The 18131-nt window shown below is 40.2% G+C and overlaps 8 non-coding genes across 8 annotated transcripts; 5 read left to right on the top strand and 3 right to left on the bottom strand.

Moving 5' to 3' along the window:
- The first annotated feature begins 1160 nt into the window (after nucleotides 1-1160).
- Nucleotides 1161-1232, top strand: trnaq-uug (transfer RNA glutamine (anticodon UUG)). Its single transcript has one exon. It is a non-coding gene; the product is annotated as a tRNA-Gln (tRNA).
- Nucleotides 1233-1540: 308 nt separating this feature from the next.
- trnaq-uug (transfer RNA glutamine (anticodon UUG)) lies at nucleotides 1541-1612 on the bottom strand. The gene has a single exon. It is a non-coding gene; the product is annotated as a tRNA-Gln (tRNA).
- Nucleotides 1613-2406: 794 nt separating this feature from the next.
- On the top strand, nucleotides 2407-2478 carry trnaq-cug (transfer RNA glutamine (anticodon CUG)). The gene has a single exon. It is a non-coding gene; the product is annotated as a tRNA-Gln (tRNA).
- A 1681-nt stretch (nucleotides 2479-4159) lies between these two features.
- On the bottom strand, nucleotides 4160-4231 carry trnaq-uug (transfer RNA glutamine (anticodon UUG)). Its single transcript has one exon. It is a non-coding gene; the product is annotated as a tRNA-Gln (tRNA).
- Nucleotides 4232-12453: 8222 nt separating this feature from the next.
- trnaq-uug (transfer RNA glutamine (anticodon UUG)) lies at nucleotides 12454-12525 on the top strand. The gene has a single exon. It is a non-coding gene; the product is annotated as a tRNA-Gln (tRNA).
- Nucleotides 12526-13968: 1443 nt separating this feature from the next.
- On the top strand, nucleotides 13969-14040 carry trnaq-uug (transfer RNA glutamine (anticodon UUG)). Its single transcript has one exon. It is a non-coding gene; the product is annotated as a tRNA-Gln (tRNA).
- Nucleotides 14041-15466: 1426 nt separating this feature from the next.
- trnap-cgg (transfer RNA proline (anticodon CGG)) lies at nucleotides 15467-15538 on the bottom strand. The gene has a single exon. It is a non-coding gene; the product is annotated as a tRNA-Pro (tRNA).
- Nucleotides 15539-15720: 182 nt separating this feature from the next.
- trnaq-uug (transfer RNA glutamine (anticodon UUG)) lies at nucleotides 15721-15792 on the top strand. The gene has a single exon. It is a non-coding gene; the product is annotated as a tRNA-Gln (tRNA).
- Nucleotides 15793-18131: the final 2339 nt, after the last annotated feature.

Here is an 18131-nt window from a genome sequence, read left to right as displayed (position 1 = left end):
TTTGTAAACCATTATTTCATTTGTGCATGAAAATGAGAGCAGATGAAAATGTTGGATGACATTGTAACACAATTTGAGATGGTGTCACCTTTTAAAAACTCTAATTTTTTGAGATTTGTCGGGAAATCATGTTGCAGGGTTTGTTGGTCTTGGACAAGTCCTTGTGTTTGAATTTTAATTCCTGTTTTCTGTCAAAACTTTTCCCCTTGTACACAGTCACAAGTCTTGTCTTTTTTTTTTAAATTTAGACTTGATTTAAACGTTTCCCTCCATTTTCCTGACAACTTACATTTAAGGTGTCAATGAAAATCTATACAATTTCATCAATACTGTTCACTGTTTGATCACTTTATTTTACTCGTGTATATACAGGTTCCATGGTGTAATGCTTAGCACTCTGGGCTTTGGATCCAGTGATCCAGGTTTAAGTCTTGGTGGAACCGACTTGCAGAAATTTAAGTGGTAACTTATTCGAAACCATCACCATATAACAGAAGTATACGAGGGAAAAAGTAATGACTAAAAACAGGAGTCAAAATTCAAGAGCTTGTCGAGGCCTCTCACACCAGAAGGGAAACTCAAAAGACATCGCCTACTTGCCCTGCATCAACATGTCCTAACAAAAGTCATGAAATTTGAGACTTCAGAAGGGGACTGAATTTAAAACTCGGTTACCTTTTTACACTTTTAACATTTATTTATTTTGACTGATGTTTTCATTCATAGATGAACTAAGAGTTACCAGCTCAGTCCTAGAACAAACTGTGGTTAAAAATTTAGGTACCACTGTTATTGATCCCTTGAGTGTGTGATGTTTGAAAAAATTGTTAAAATCAAGTCTAAAGTCACGAATGTAAAACAGCTGTGTGTATGAGGAATACAGTTTTGGTTAGTACTCATAAAAATGAGGACTTGTCCGGGAATTGAACCCAGGACCTCAGGCACCCGATGCGAGAATCATACAACTAGACCAACAAGCCCTGCGTATATATCTGCCCAACTAATTTTATGAAAAGTGAAATTAGGGGACACGATCTGAAATGTGGTAAACTTTTAACCAACGTTTTAATTTACTAGCATTTTCATGAAAAAATGTCATACAAAATCTGTTATATCCAATCAAGTACTCTTTAGTGCAGGATAACTCAGTGTAATATACAGGTTCCATGGTGTAATGGTTAGCACTCTGGACTTTGAATCCAGTGATCCAAGTTCAAGTCTTGGTGGAACCAACTTGCACTGTTCAAGTGACAAGTTCTTTAATAATACAACTGTTTTTAGTTTGATAGATTTTTCTGGATCCCTTAAATGTGCGAGGTCTCAAAAAATGGTCAAAATCCATCCTAAAGTAACAAATGTAAAGACAACTGTGTGTACGAGGGAAAAAGTTAGGAATGAAACCATGACTCATAAACATATAAGAGTACAATTTGAACCTGCACTATAATATTGTACTTTCAATCCAAAATCAGATTATTTCACATCAAAAACCATTCAAAGAGAAGTCACAAGAATTCTTCACTAAAATTTAGATTCAAGATGGTCCCACCAAGACTTGAAATTGGATCATTGGATTCAAAGTCCAGAGTGCTAACCATTACACCATGGAACCTGTTACAATTTAACTGATCCTACAGTAAAGAGTACTTGATTGGCTATAACCGATTTAGTTTGACAGTTTTTCATGAAAATGGTAGTAAATTAAATTTTGGTTAAAAGTTTACCACAAAATTTCCGATTTTGTCCCCTGATTTCACATTTCATGAGATTAGTTGGGTTTCCTTGAATGCAGGGCTTGTTGGTCTAGTCGTATGATTCTCGCTTCGGGTGTGAGAGGTCCCGGGTTCAATTCCCGTACAAGTCCTCATGTTTTAATCATAACTTTCTTCCTCATACACACAGTTGTCGTTACATTTTTGACTTTAGACTTGATTTTAGGAATGTTTTCAAACAACAACCACTCAAGGGATCAGTAACAGTGGTACCTAAATGTATGACCACAGTTTGTTCTAGGACTGAGCTGGTAACCCTTAGTTCATCTTTGTATGAAAATGTCAGTGAAACTAAATATGTGTTAAAAGTGCATTAAGGTAACCAAGATTTAAATTCAATCCCCAATTAAAATCTCATTACATGAGTTTTTTTGGAAAGGCTTTTTGTTCTCGTCATAGGATTCTCACGCAGGGTGAAAGACGCCCTGTGTTGAAATCCTGGACAAACGACGAAGTCTTCATGTCCTGTTTTCAGTCACTACTTTATACCTTGTACACACATCCATGTTTGACTCTTAACTTGATTTTAAACTTGTATTTTGACGGCACACACTCAATGGATCAATAATAATCTATCAAATCCAATCAAGTACTGTGTACTGTAGGATCACATTGTTTTACATGTACAGTTACAGGTTCCATGGTGTAATGGTTAGCACTCTGGACTCTGAATCCAGTGATCCAAGGTCAAGTCTTGGTGGAGCTATCTTTTGTTCAGTATCATTTCCATTTGAAAGTTCTTTGCAAGAAAAAATGTGTGCATCTTAATTCTGTCTAAAAGTACCATGTTGTAGTCATTTTTCAAAACTGTGCTCTTTATTTGTTTACAAGTCTTGTTTTTAGTCACAAAAATGTTCCTTTATATACTTAGTTGTCTGTACATTTGTGACTTTAGGATGGATTTTGACCATTTTTTTCAGATATCACACACTCAAGTGATCCATAAAATGTATCAAATTAATTACAGCAGTATTACTGAATAATGTGTCACTTAAATTACTGTGAGTTGGTTCCACCAAGACTTGAACATGACTACCCGACAAATCTCATAAAATTAGAGTTTTTAAAAGGTGACACGATCTGAAATTGTGTTACAATGTCATCCAACATTTTAATTCGCTATCATTTTCATGTATGAATGAAATAATGCTTTACAAGATCAGTCCTCGATTAAACGAAGCTTGTAAATTAAGAAACTATTTTGTAAAGTGAAAATGTCAGTGAATCTAAATATGTGTTAAAAGTGCAATTAGGTAACCAAGTTTTTGGTTGTGTCCCCTATTAAAATCTCTCATTTTTAGTGACATTTTATGAAAAAAACTTCTTGCAGGGTTTGTTGGTCTACAATTCTTGCTGAGGGTGTGAGAGATTCTTGGTTCATTTCCAGGACTAACTTTTATGTATTTAAGTCCTGTTTTTTACTCATTTCTTTTACCCTCGCACACACATACCGTAATTTTCGGACTATAAGTCGCAGTTTTTTTCATAGTGCGACTTATACTCAGGAGCGACTTGTGTGTGAAATTATTAACACATTACCATAAAATATCAAACAATATTATGTACCTCATTCATGTAAGAGACTAGACGTATAAGACTTCATGGGATTTATTGATTAGGAGTGACAGATTGTTTGGTAAAGGTATAGCATGTTCTATATGTTATAGTTATTTCAATGACTCTTACCATAATATGTTACGTTAACATACCAGGCACCTTCTCAGTTGGTTATTTATGCCTCATATAACGTACACTTATTCAGCCTGTTGTTCACTATTCTTTACTTATTTTAAATTACCTTTCAAATGTCTATTCTTGGGGTCGGCTTTTATCAAATAAATTTCCCCAAAAATGGGACTTATACTCCAGTGCGATTTATACATGTTTTTTTCCTTCTTTATTTTGCATTTTAGGTAGGTGCGACTTATACTCCGGAGCGACTTATACTCTGAAAAATAAGGTAATTTAATGCACTTTTAACACATATTTGGTTTCACTGACATGTTCATACCTAGATGAACTAAGGGTTACCAGCTCAGTCCTAGAACAAACTGTGGTCATACATTTAGGTACCACTGCTACTGATCGCTTGAGTGGTTGTTGTTTGAAAACGTTGTTAAAATCAAGTCTAAAGTCATAAATGTAAAGACAACAGTGTGTACGAGGGAAATAGTTAGGAATGAAACCATGACTCATAAACATATAAGAGTACAATTTGAACCTGCACTATAATATTGTACTTTGAATCCAAAATCAGACTACCTCACATCAAAAACCATTCAAAGAGAAGTCACAAGAAAGTATTTTTCACTTAAATTTAGATTATTTGCATTAATCGTGAATGTACTGATCAAAGAGAGGTCATACTAAACACTAATATTACAAGATGGTTCCACCAAGACTTGAACTTGGATCACTGGATTCAAAGTCCAGAGTGCTAACCATTACACCATGGAACCTATCCTGCCTTCCTTAAGCACACTTGTACACGAAGGCAGTAAGTTCAACACCTTCCGCTCATCAAAACTCTGAACACCAGGTTGACTGATGGAGGCCAGGTTTATTGACAATTGAAAGGGTGAAACTGTAGGACACAAACATTGTACATGTAAATGCCTGAATTAAATGAACTTAATAATGTCATATCACAGACCACAGACTATCAAGTATTCCATTTGAATTAAATCCAAGTTTAACTTTGTCACACTTTACTGTATGTATGGTTATAATTATTAAATACAAGTGACAAATGAGCATTCTGCTGTTTACCGGTAAATTGTCTTAAGTAACAGTACAACAAACGTCCACTAGATGGAGGCAGATGACAACAAATGAAAGTTAGCTGACGTGAACAAGTGATGAAATCAGATATCGTCTAACATCGTTAAACACACACATTTCACAGCTAAGTATGATTCATTGTGTACTATAAACATTAAAGATAGGTACATACCAACGATGCCACGAACAGCATAAGGTGTAATAGTTGTTTGCTGAGAAACACGAGGAGTGAAGTGGAGTTGTGCACACCAGTTTGAAATGTTTCCGGAGTCTAAACACGTGACCTACCTACGCGTTTCTTATAGGTACAGCTCACTTAGCAGAACCAATTGAAATGACTTAGCAATAAACATACACTAAATAGAGTAATATTAATAACTGGGGCAGAACACTCCCCGCCTGGCATTTTAAAATGTCACCACCTAAATGTCCATACAGCTCTTATTGTTCCTTATCAGGAGCAAGAAGGAGGACTGTCTCAGAAATGGGACGCAGGAAGAGTTTAGTCCCATCTTTCTTGTAGACCTTGATCTCCACTTGCCGCACCTTACCATCTTTGCTTGGAAAGACTTGAGTAATCAAGCCCAGAGGCCACTCGTTTCTTGCAAGCTGGTTGTCTTTGAGAAGGACAATACTCCCAAGCTGAAGGTCTGGGGTGGAGGCCGTCCACTTTCTCCGGGGTTGAAGTGATGCAAGGTATTGTCTCTTCCATCTATTCCAGAAAGTTTGGGCAAGATGTTGGACTTGGCGCCACTGGGACTTGTGAAGGTCTTTGATCCAATCACCGACTGGGGCAGAAGGAAGACTCACTTTTTGGGTGAGGAGGGTTGCTGGAGTAAGGATGAGGAGGTCGTCCGGGTCAGTAGACACTGGGATCAGAGGTCTGGCATTAATGATTGCAGCAACCTCTGCCATCAGTGTAGTGAGTGCTTCGTGAGTGAGTCGTGAAGCTCCTAGCTGGAGGAACATGGAGTCCAGAATCCTTCGTGCTACTCCAATCATCCTCTCCCATGAACCACCCATATGAGAGGCATGAGGAGCGTTGAACTTCCATTCACATCCTTGATCCAAGAGATACTTCTCAACCGAAGCATTAATGATGTTTGAGGAGATCTTCAGCTCTTTGCACGCGCTGACAAAGTTAGTTCCTCGGTCTGAACGAATGAGCTTCACAGGGCCCCTAACAGCAAGGAAACGCCGAAGAGCGTTGATGAAGCTTGACGTGTCTAGAGATTCTATTACCTCGATGTGGACAGCTCGAACACTCATGCAGGTAAATAACACTGCCCACCGTTTACTCTGAGCGAAGCCACCTCTTGTACGTCGTGAAGACACAGCCCACGGTCCGAACACATCCAAGCCAACATTTGTGAATGGAGGTTCAGTAGAGAGGCGAACTTCCGGAAGGTCGGCCATCTTCTGTGTCTGACGGGGGCCTCGTAGTTTACGACATACTACACATGCATGAATCACACTGCTCACCCGTCTTTTTCCACCAACTATCCAGAATCCGCCACTGCGTATGGCACCCTCGGTGAACAGTCGCCCTTGATGTTGAGTTTTCTCATGATAGTGTCGGATCAAGAGTATTGCTACATGATGACTGCCGGGAATAATGATGGGGGTTTTCTCTTGTTGCTGAAGTTGAGCTTCTTTGATACGACCTCCAACTCTCAGAAGACCGTCATTATCAATGAAAGGATCGAGGGCTTTGAGGGGGCTGTCTTTAGAAATACTTTCCTCCTTCTGCAGACAGGTGTACTCATCAGCGTAGATCTCCCGTTGAACAGTGCAGATGATGATTTGCTCAGACTGTGAGAGTTCGTTTGTAGAGATCGCCGCGTGACGGAGATGGGAGTCTTTGCAAACATTGTCTTTGGCTGCAGGGTTCCTCTGGAAGCGGCGAGCAATATGGATAAGGTGACCGACTGCATGGGTCAACGATTTCCAACTTGAAAACTTGGAGAAGCGTTGAGATCCAAGTAGTCTGCTTGTCATGGTCGTGCTCATTGTTGACACTAGCGGACGGATGTCTGGATCCGATGAAGGGTCAATTAGCTCAAAGTTGTCTTCTTCAGACTGTTTTTTCAATTGCTCTTTCAGAAATAGGGGTCCACACAGCTAGCTGGTATCTGCGAGACGTGCAGCTGTAACGGACCTTGTAGCGATATCTGCCGGGTTGAGTTCTGTTGGCACATGTTGCCATTGTTCAGGGCGAGAAGACCTTCTTATCCTTAGTACTCGGTTGCTGACGTACACGTAGAAGCGTCTGGTCTCATTCTTGATGTAACCGAGTACTACCTTACTGTCACTGTAAAAGATGGTCTCATCCAGTTGTGTGTCGATTTCTGAAGTGATGAGCTCTGCCAGTTCTACAGCAAGGACAGCTGCGCAAAGCTCAAGCCTCGGCACCGTATGTTCGTTAAGGGGGGCCAACTTAGCCTTTCCCATAGCAAACCCTACATGGATGGTACCCACTGTATCTGTTAGCCTGAGATAGGCTAAAGCAGCGATTGCCTTTGTAGAGGCTTCACAAAAGACACATAGCTCTCGTCGCAACATTCCTGCCAGAGAAGGTTCTGCATATGTCCGAGGTACCTGGAGACTTCCCAGATCTTCTAGAGAGGATCGCCATGTGACCCATGTCTGTTTCATGTCTTGTGGGAGGGGAGAGTCCCAGTCGCCGTGATCTCTTGTAAGCTCTCGTAAGATGGATTTGCCTTGAATAGTGACTGGGGCGATAAATCCAAGAGGATCGTAGATGCCATTAACAGTAGACAGGATGCCTCGGCGGGTGAAGGGTTTCTCTTCATTGCCCACCATGAAGATGAAGGTGTCGGACATCAAATTCCAGTTGAGGCCGAGACTGCGTTGCATTGGAAGATCATCAGCACCAAGATCCAGATCTTTGAAGTCGCTGGCGTGATCTCGGGATGGGAAGGCCTCCATTACTTCTCTCCTGTTTGAGGCAATTTTATGCAATCGCAAGTTTGATGCTGAGAGAGTGTCTTGCGTTCTTTTGAGTAGGTTCACTGCTGCTTCTACAGAAGAGAAGGATTTCAAGCCGTCGTCCACGTAAAAGTCCCGATTGACGAACTGTTTGACGTCAGGGTCTCCAAACTCTGTGCTCTTCCGGAGACAGTAGATAGCCACTGCGGGGGAAGGGCTGTGGCCGAAGACGTGGACCCTCATGCGGTAGTCAATAATGTCTTTGGATGGGTCATTATCCCGGAACCACAGGAACCTCAAGAAGTTACGGTCCTCTTCCCTGACGAGGAAGCAGTAGAACATCTGTTCAATGTCCGCTGTTACTGCTACAGCTTCTTTGCGGAACCTGAGAAGTACCCCAAGCAGGCTGTTGTTGAGGTCGGGCCCAGTCAACAAGACATTGTTTAATGACACTCCTTTATGCTGAGCACTTGAGTCAAACACAATGCGAATGTTTCCAGGCTTCTTCGGGTGATACACACCAAAGGTTGGAAGATACCAGCGCTCTTCGCCTCCCTTCAGAGGAGGTGCTACTTCTGCATTATTTTTCTGAAACATATTTTCCATGAAGGTGAGAAAATGTTTTAATGCAGGCTTCCTTTCAAGACTCCGCGTCAGTGATGAAAGTCGATTTAAGGCCTGTACTTTGTTATCGGGGACACGACGCCTTAGTGACTTGAAAGGCAGCGGAGCTACCCAGCTGTTGTTTTTATCTTTCTTTAAATTGTCTCTCATGATTTTCACGAAAGAAATGTCCTCAATTGATGGAGCAACTTTGTCATCATCCCTTGTCTGCTGAAACACCGTGGAGCCCAACTCTTCAGCTTCTCGACTGCATGTAAGAATCCCAGTTGTCTGTGTCTTAGGATAGTCTTTGTACTGAAACTGACTGCACCTCTCTTTCACCTGCAGGATGTTTGGGCATGGTTGAAAGATGGAGGGGCGTTTCCGTTCTGTTGCCTGGGTATAGAAGGCATTTACACTGTCTGGCTTGTGCACACCTCCCAAGCAGACATTACCAACTATCACCCACCCCAGGTCGAGTTTCTGTGCATAAGGAGCATCTCGAGGGCCGTTCAACTGTTTGCGAACTTTGTGAGCTGCGATAATGTCTCGGCCTAGGAGAAGCAGAATGGGTGTTCTCTGTTCGAGCTCTGGGATGAATTCAGCAATAGACTTCAGGTGGGGGTGATTAGATGCAGCATTGGGAGTTGGGATCTCTGACCTGTTGTTAGGGATGTCGTTGCATTCAACCAGACTTGGTAGAGGAAGACTGACTTTCCCGTCCATGAATTCGATCTGGTAACCTGTAGCTCTTCTCCCCATGGTTTCTGTTACTCCCGAACAGGTTCGGAGAGAGTATGGAGAGGGGGATCCTTGGACTTTGAAGGTGTCGAAGAACTCAGACCGGGCTAAGGATCTGTTGCTGTGTTCGTCAATGATAGCGTAGACCTTTATTGCCTTTTCTTGACGGTTGACGGGGTAGATTCTAACCAAACAGATTTTAGAGCATGATCTGTCACTTTGATCACCAACACAGACTGTAGTGCAGCTGCTGGCAACTTCTGAAAATGTTGGCTCCCCGCCATGCTTTGAAGAGAGGTATGGCTCCTCTGTCTGTGGTGCTGGTCCTGGATGGAGAGCAGAGTTATGTTTGTCACTCCCACATTCAGTGCATGTGGCTGTATACTTGCAGTCTCTAGCCATGTGTTTTGAAGACGTGCAACATTTAAAGCATATCTTGTGTTCTCTGAGGAATTCTTTCCTTTCTTCTATGGGTTTATCTCGGAAAGCTCGACATTTCCTCAGAAGGTGGGGTTTTTTATGAATTGGGCACAGACGTTCGGGGTTCTCAGCTTCAGCACTGTGTTCTGTAGGAGAGACTTCCATCTTGTGGACTGATATTTCTCTTGGTTTGGTTGTTCTAAAGGTCTTGTCTGTCTTTGCAAAGTCAGCTTGAACAGTAATGTTGAAACTAGGGTCATTTCTGATTTTAGCCTGATGGAAAATAAAGTCCACAAATACTTCAAAAGGAGGGAATGAGACTCGAAAGTGTTCTTTGTAATTGGACCCAACAGACAGCCATTTCTCTTGCAGACTAGAGGGCAACTTCTGGACAAGAGGACTTATTCCTCTGGCTGTGTCGAGGTAGTGAAGGCCGGGAAGAGTTCCATCCGTCTTGGCCGCCTGCAGTTCCATAAGAAGGTCACTGAGCTCATGAAGTTTTGCATAGTCCTTGTAGGTGATTTTGGGGAAGTTGCTGATGCGTTGGAAAAGTGCCTCTTCGACTACTTCAGGGGCTCCGTAGCATGCGTCCAGTCTGTCCCATATCATCTGAAGTCCTCTTTGAGGTTGGCTAGCGTTGACAGCTCGAATACGTTTTGCATGTTCTCCTGACTCTTTCCCAAGCCACTTGACCAGCAAATCCATTTCCTCGCTGCATGTTAGATGAAGTCCTTTTACTGCGTTTTGAAAGGATTGTTGCCAAGCACTGTAACTCTCCGGCTGATCGTTGAATTGGGTCATACATGTAGTAACCAGTTCGCGTCGAGCAAAATATCTGATAACATCATTCATATCTGATCTGTCATGATGAGCATTATGAGGAGTGTTATTGGATGTGTCTGGATACTGAAAACCATTTTTACTTGATCCCTGTTGGTTATGATAACCTTGAGTATTCTTGAAGGGTAGAGGCGTGGTCATAGAGGGTTGTGGCTGATTTACAGTTACTCTACTTGCTGCTGTTGGTGTGATGTTGGAAGCAGCTGGCCTCTCTACTGCTATGGACTGGAGAGTATGGTGATAGTTACTTGGTGCTGGGTCTAAACATAGATGGCTGCTTTCATTTTGAGATGGAAAATGAGGATGTGGATGCAGTGCCGGGGTTGAATGTGTGTGTAGCTGACCAACACTGTCCTGGATGAAGGGGTGAAGAGGGGCGTTGGATTGTGTGCCTCGCTCACGAGCACCATCCTGAGCGTATTCTTCTAATGCTACAGACGAATTTTCTTTTGACTGATCAGTGACATATTCTCTGGTCCGCTCTAGAGGGTCACAGGGAATCTGTTGAAGTGGGAACTTCCTGCTACTTCGCACACTGCCATCCATGCTGAGCGCTGCTTCTAGGACCTCAGCCTCCGCTTCAGCTACAGCTGCATCTCTTTCGAGGGACAGTTTCATCATTCGTGCTTCTAATTGGGCTTTTTCCATTGCTAGGATCATGTCTTTTTCTGCAAAGTTCAGTCGTGCTTTTGCTGCCTCTGCGTTGGCACGGCCTAAAGCTGCAGCATTCCCTGCAGATGATTTTGTGGAGCCTGATGTGTAGGATCTAGACTTCAGCGACGGCTCCTTTGAATCCATGATGTATGCTCAGCGTGTAACTGTGTTACCTTATGCGATGAAGCCGTTGTTTCACTATCCTGCCTTCCTTAAGCACACTTGTACACGAAGGCAGTAAGTTCAACACCTTCCGCTCATCAAAACTCTGAACACCAGGTTGACTGATGGAGGCCAGGTTTATTGACAATTGAAAGGGTGAAACTGTAGGACACAAACATTGTACATGTAAATGCCTGAATTAAATGAACTTAATAATGTCATATCACAGACCACAGACTATCAAGTATTCCATTTGAATTAAATCCAAGTTTAACTTTGTCACACTTTACTGTATGTATGGTTATAATTATTAAATACAAGTGACAAATGAGCATTCTGCTGTTTACCGGTAAATTGTCTTAAGTAACAGTACAACAAACGTCCACTAGATGGAGGCAGATGACAACAAATGAAAGTTAGCTGACATGAACAAGTGATGAAATCAGATATCGTCTAACATCGTTAAACACACACATTTCACAGCTAAGTATGATTCATTGTGTACTATAAACATTAAAGATAGGTACATACCAACGATGCCACGAACAGCATAAGGTGTAATAGTTGTTTGCTGAGAAACACGAGGAGTGAAGTGGAGTTGTGCACACCAGTTTGAAATGTTTCCGGAGTCTAAACACGTGACCTACCTACGCGTTTCTTATAGGTACAGCTCACTTAGCAGAACCAATTGAAATGACTTAGCAATAAACATACACTAAATAGAGTAATCTTAATAACTGGGGCAGAACAGAACCTGTACACAAAGCTGAATTAACCTGCATGAAACAGTACTTGATTGGCTATAACAGATTTAGTTTGACAGTTTTTTGATGAAAATTGTAGTAAATTAAATTTTGGTGAAAAGTTTACCACAACATTTCAGATTTTTGTCCCCTGAATTCACATTTCATGAGATTGGTTGGGTTTCCTTGAATGCAGGGCTTGTTGGTCTAGTTGTATGATTCTAGCTTCGGGTGCGAGAGGTCCCGGATAAACCCTCATATTTTTAATCATAACTTTCTTCCTCATACACACAGTTGTCGTTACATTTTTGACTTTATCAATGTTTTCAAACAACAACCACTCAAGGGATCAGTAACAGTGGTACCTAAATGTATGAACACAGTTTGTTTTAGGACTGAGCTGGTAACCCTTAGTTCATCTATGTATGAAAATGTCAGTGAAACTAAATATGTGTTAAAAGTGCATTAAGGTAACCAAGATTTCAATTAAGTCCCCTATTAAAATCTCACATTGCATGAGTTTTTTCGGAAAGGCTTTTTGTTCTCGTCATAGGATTCTCACGCAGGGTGAGAGACGCCCTGTGTTGAAATCCTGGACAAACGACGAAGTCTTCATGTCCTGTTTTCAGTCACTACTTTATACCTTGTACACACATCCATTTTTGACTCTAAACTTGATTTCAAACTTGGATTTTGACGGCACACACTCAAGGGATCAATGACAATCTATCAAATCCAATCAAGTACTGTGTACTGTAGGATCACATTGTTTTACATGTACATTTACCGGTTCCATGGTGTAATGGTTAGCACTCTGGACTTTGAATCCAGTGATCCAAGTTCAAGTCTTGGTGGAGCCATCTTTTGTTCAGTATCAATTCCATTTAAAAGTTGTTTGCAAGAAAAATGTGTACATCTTAATTCAATATGAAAGTACCATGTTGTAGTCATTTTTCAAAACTGTGCTCTTTATATGTTTACAAGTCTTGTTTTAAGTCACAAAAATGTTCCATTATATACTTAGTTGTCTATACATTTGTGACTTTAGGATGGATTTTGACCATTTTTTTTCAGATATCACACACTCAAGTGATCCATAAAAATGTATCAAATTAATTACAGCAGTATTACTGAATAATGTGTCACTTAAATTACTGTGAGTTGGTTCCACCAAGACTTGAACTTCTTGCAGGGTTTGTTGGTCTACAATTCTTGCTGAGGGTGTGAGAGATTCTTGGTTCATTTCCCGGACTAACGCTTATGTATTTAAGTCCTGTTTTTTACTCATTTCTTTTACCCTCGCACACACATACCGTATTTTTCGGACTATAAGTCGCAGTTTTTTTCATAGTGCGACTTATGTGTGAAATTATTAACATATTACCGTAAAATATCAAACAATATTATGTAGCTCATTCACGTAAGAGACTAGACGTATAAGATTTCATGGGATTAATTGATTAGGAGTGACAGATTGTTTGGTAAAGGTATAGCATGTTCTATATGTTATAGTTATTTGAATGACTCTTACCATAATATGTTATGTTAACATACCAGGCACCTTCTCAGTTGGTTATTTATGCCTCATATAACGTACACTTTTCAGCCTGTTGTTCAATATTCTTTATTTATTTCAAATTGCCTTTCAAATGTCTATTCTTGGGGTCGGGTTTTATCAAATAAATTTCCCCCAAAAATGGGACTTATACTCCAGTGCGATTTATACATGTTTTTTTCCTTCTTTATTTTGCATTTTAGGCAGGCGCGACTTATACTCCGGAGTGACTTATACACCAAACAATACGGTACCTTAATGCGCTTTTAACACATATTTGGTTTCACTGACATGTTCATACATAGATGAACTAAGGGTTACCAGCTCAGTCCTAGAACAAACTGTGGTCATACATTTAGGTACCACTGTTATTGATACCTTGAGTGGTTGTTGTTTGAAAAGATTGTTAAAATCAATCTAAAGTCATAAATGTAACAACAACTGTGTGTATGAGGAAGAAAGTCATGATTAAAATTTGGACTTAAAAACACGAGGGCTTGCCCGGGAATTGAACCCGAGACCTCTCACACCCGAATCGAGAATCATACGACTAGACCAACAAGCCCTGCAATCAGCTCTCCCCTATTAATCTCAAGAAATGTGAAATTTGGGGGCAAAATATGAAAATTTATGGTACATTTTTAACCAACATTTTAATTTACTACCATTTTCATGAAAAACTGTCAAACTAAACCTGTCATATCCAATCAAGTACTCTTTACTGCAGGATAATTCAGGTTTTTATACAGGTTCTTTGGTGTAATGGTTAGCACTCTGGACTTTGAATCCAGTGATCCAAGTTCAAGTCTTGGTGGAACCATCTTGTAATATTAGTGTTTAGTATGACCTCTCTTTGATCAGTACATGCACGATTAATGCAAATAATCTAAATTTAAGTGAAAAATACTTTCTTGTGACCTCTCTTTGAATAGTTTTTGATGTGAAGTAATCTGATTTTGGATTCAAAGTACAATCTTAAAGGGCAGTTTCAAATTGTACTTTTATATGTTTACGAGACACTCCCTGCGTAGTTGAGGTGGGCGGGGTTTGGTGCTCGCGTGGTGTATAACATAGTCAGGAATTGTCAGGGATGCAAAGGATTCTGGGTATTTGTTGTGTTGCGTTTATGTTGTGTTACTGTGAGGATTTTCTCCCGAAATGTGTTTGTCATTCTTCTTTTGTGTGGGTTCTCAATGTGGCGCATATTAGTAGGAGTGTTAAAGTTTTTTATATCACAACCGTCAGTGTACTCTGTGTCACCCAGTATGCCTTCCAGTCGTGTGCGTGCAACTACAGAATCCTCTCACAACATGTTGCTGGACTGGCAAGCAGTTTGTAGATGTTGTAGAAGGTGTTTAAGGCAATGGCTTCATAACATTCGCTTATTCTTATCACTAGGGTGACCACCAGCAGCTACTGGCGGGAATAATTGCGGCTCCCATTGTCTTCCTCATTTTGTGAAACGGGTCGAAATGGCAAACACGTATGCAAACCCTGCATACGTGTTTGCCAAACAAATTAAGTTCACAGTCAAATATCTCACCTGAGGGAGAGTCGTCAGTTTGAAGCGTCCCTCTGTCTCGGACTCTCTCGTCGTCATGTGACATGACTGCATGTCTGTTATGATTTTGCTCACAAGTTTATCTTGGCCCGTCTGTAATGTTTTGCCCTAACCTTAGCCAATCATCATGGATTTCTCCATCACACGGATGTTCTCAATCAGGTGATTGTATTTTCTCCGTACATTTTTTCTCTCTATGTAGCTTTGATGTAAGCTACCTCGCTACATGAGTTTAAAAGTAGCTAAGGTTCAAGAAAAAAGCTACTTATAAAAAAAGGGTGTTAAGTAACTGCCAAGCTACTTGAAAATATAGTTGAACTACGTAGCTTAGCGACATCTAGCTTGTTACTGCCCATCACTACATGTATATAAACATATGTTTACACATACCAAGTCCTGAAACAAGATTGTCCAACAAATTTCATGAAATGTGAGATTTTAATACGGGACACAATCCAAATCTCTGTTATATTATTGCACTTTTAAACATATTTAGTTTTCCGGCCTTTTTCATATATAGATGAACTAAGGGTTACCTAGAACAAACTGTGGTCATAAATTTAGGTACCACTGCTATTGATCCCTTGAGTGTGTGACGTGTTAAAATCAAGTCTTAAGTCACAAATACAATGACAACTGTGTGTATGAGGAAGAAAGTTATGATTGCAAAAAGGAGTACTAAAGAGGGCTTGTCCGGGAATTGAACCCGGGACCTCTCGCACCCGAAGCGAGAATCATACGACTAGACCAACAAGCCCTGCATAGATAACTCCCCAACTAAACTCACGAAAAATAAACTTAGGGGACACAATCTGAAATGTTGTGGTAAACTTTTAACCAACATTTTGATTTACTACCATTTTCATGAACAATGTCAAACAAAATCTGTTATATCCAATCAAGTACTCTTTACTGCAGCATATTTTTAATAGATATGCAGGTTCTATGGTGTAATGGTTAGCACTCTGGACTTTGCATCCGGTGATCCAAGTTCAAGTCTTGGTGGAACCAATTTGCAGTAAATTAAGTAATATGGTAATCATTAATAATACTGTTATTGATCAAATATTGTGGACAATTCATAAATGTTTAAGAGTCCTTTCTTTATTCATAGTCATGTTTGGATCAGCTAGTACTTTTCAATGTATATTACGTATACCAGTTTCTCTTTGTCTACAGAAGTCTGTATTGTTTTAGTCATTGGAATGTGAAAGGGATACATCCCCCTCTTTATCTGATCAGTGTTGGGGGAGGGGGGGGCATTCATTTCTGGGAGGACTACTTTCCGATTAAATATGTAGTTTTTTTCCGTTTGAAAGTTGGACCATCCCGAGATGACAGTATGTCTGTATTGATGTGGGCTGGTCTCCTGAAGCTTCAGTAAAACTTGTTATTATTCCCATTCTGTCTTGATGGTCCTTCTTACTCAGCATATATGTCATCGAAAGAATTTGGGATTGACCAGTAACTTAGATTCCCCGGGAGGGAATACTGGAAAGACGCAACAATATTTTTTTATTAATCCCTTGAGTGTGTGATGTCCGAAAAAATGATCAAAATCAATTCTAAAGTCACAAATTTAACCACAATTTTGTGTACGAAGGAACAATTTGTGACTAAAAACAGGACTTTATAAACATAATGGGAGCGCAATTTGAAACTGCACTACAACATTGTGCTTTTAGGCCAAATTATGACGCATTCTTTTTTTCATGCATGCAACTTTCAAAGGGAAGACTTAGTGAAAACTAACCACTTTAATGTTACAAGAAGGTTCCAGCAAGACTTTAACTTGGATCATTGGATTCAGAGTCCAGAGTGCTAACCATTGCACCATGGCACCTACGTATCCAACTTAAAATCAAATTATCCTGCAGTTCACAGTACTTGATTGGACTTAATGGATGTTCATTTTAACCAGCCGTGGAACAAGACTTTCCAACAAAACTCACACATTGTTAGATTTTAATAGGGGAAACTTGGTTACCTTATGGCACATTTAACACATATTTTAGATTCACTGACATTTTCATACTTAAATGAACTAAGAGTTACCAGCTCAATTTTAAAACAAACTCTGGTCAGAAGTTTAGATACCACTGTAGTACGAGTAATGATATTAATAATGTTATGTTTATTTTGTGTAATACGCCTTAAATAATTTTGATCACATCTAGGATTTGTTTTAATGGGGATCTTGAGATTATTTGCTTTGAGCTGCGATCGATTGAACGCGTCATAATTTGCCACCTCAGTAGAATGCATGTTCACCTCTTACAGTCGCTATAGAAAAATCATTATCTGAGTTGTGTACTTTTCTAGGAGAAATGCTTTGTGTGCAGGAATTGTTCAGCTTTGTGCTGGTTAGTTCTAGCTTAACTGACTCCTCCGCCGGACTAACAGACACTGTAATTGCCTGTGTCCAAGCTTGCTCTAGTGTAGTTAGTCAAGTGTGACGTAACCAGTGATCTATGTTTCTAGATAGAGTGATGGTGCCTTCTCGGTTAGAGTGAAGGAGGTCCTTCATCAGCAAGCCCGGTTTGCCCCAGAAAGAGGTCCAATTATCAATAAAAGTTAGTCCCTGTGTTCTACATCAACTAGCCAGCCACTTGTTAAGCGGGAATAATCTGCTATACCTCTCATCATTGCCTCTTGCAGGCAGGGGGTCAGAGACAAGTAATCAATCGTATCAAGAAGTCAATGAGAATATATTAAATGTCATCAATACTGTTTAATGTTGGATCACGTTCTTTTACGCGGGGTTATGCAGGTTCCATGGTGTAATGGTTAGCACTCTGGACTTTGAATCAGGTGATCCAAGTTGAAGTTTTGGTGGTACCATCATGCAGTCTTTAAGTGGCAATATAGGGATTCCGTTTGAAATGACAGATTATGGATTCCTCGAGTGTGTAAAAAAATAATGTTTAAAAAGTAATATTTCCAACCTTTTAATAGGGTACACAATCTAAAACTGACAAACGATGTGACTAAGAACAGGACTTGTAAACATATAAGGAGCACTATCTGAAACTGCACTACAATATTTAGCTAAATTTGGTTTCACTCTGTTTTTTTAAAATATTCAAAGGGAAATCATACTGAACACTAATATAACAAGACGGTTCCACCAAGATATGAGCTTGGATCACTAGATTCATTGTCCAGAGTGCTAACCATTACACCACGGAACCCGTAAATGCAAAACAATGTGATCCTACAGTACACAGGGTTAGATTTGATTTGATAGATAAGTTAGATTTATATCGCGATTTTCTAAACACTCAAAGCGCTCACAGAGAAGTGGGACTCAACATTCATTCACACCTGGTGGTGGTAAGCTACATAATTAA

Source organism: Nerophis ophidion, linkage group LG11, assembly GCF_033978795.1.
Source record: "Nerophis ophidion isolate RoL-2023_Sa linkage group LG11, RoL_Noph_v1.0, whole genome shotgun sequence".
Classification (NCBI taxonomy): Eukaryota; Metazoa; Chordata; class Actinopteri; order Syngnathiformes; family Syngnathidae; genus Nerophis; species Nerophis ophidion.
This window is presented reverse-complemented; position numbering and strand designations above follow the sequence as displayed.